We start from the raw sequence: 354 nt of genomic DNA, 5'->3' as shown, positions 1-354 counted from the left end.
ATTGGGACTGTTCCCACACGGAATAACCTTCCTTTGATTGCCTATACCCCAGATTTATGATAATATGAAGCGAAACTCCTTTTTATATAGAGTATTCTTGGGTATCCCCCAAGATGTAATTAACCAGTAGGAACACGTTCCTCTGGGAGTGCTCTTGACCCCAGAACAGGTACATACACCTGACTCTCTGGTTATGGGTAGTCTATGTAGATACTTCTTTCGCGGATATTGGTTTAAGGTGTCTCTACCCGATCTTGTTTGGGCGGACATTTTTAATATATCCTTGCGAGGTTTATCGCACATAGACTTTCCACGTTTTACTTTTTCTCTTGTTTGTCACTTTGTCGTATGTCC

The sequence above is a fragment of the Phalaenopsis equestris genome, unplaced genomic scaffold (assembly GCF_001263595.1).
Source record: "Phalaenopsis equestris unplaced genomic scaffold, ASM126359v1 Scaffold232799, whole genome shotgun sequence".
Taxonomy (NCBI): domain Eukaryota; kingdom Viridiplantae; phylum Streptophyta; class Magnoliopsida; order Asparagales; family Orchidaceae; genus Phalaenopsis; species Phalaenopsis equestris.
Note: the sequence above shows the minus strand (reverse complement) of the source record.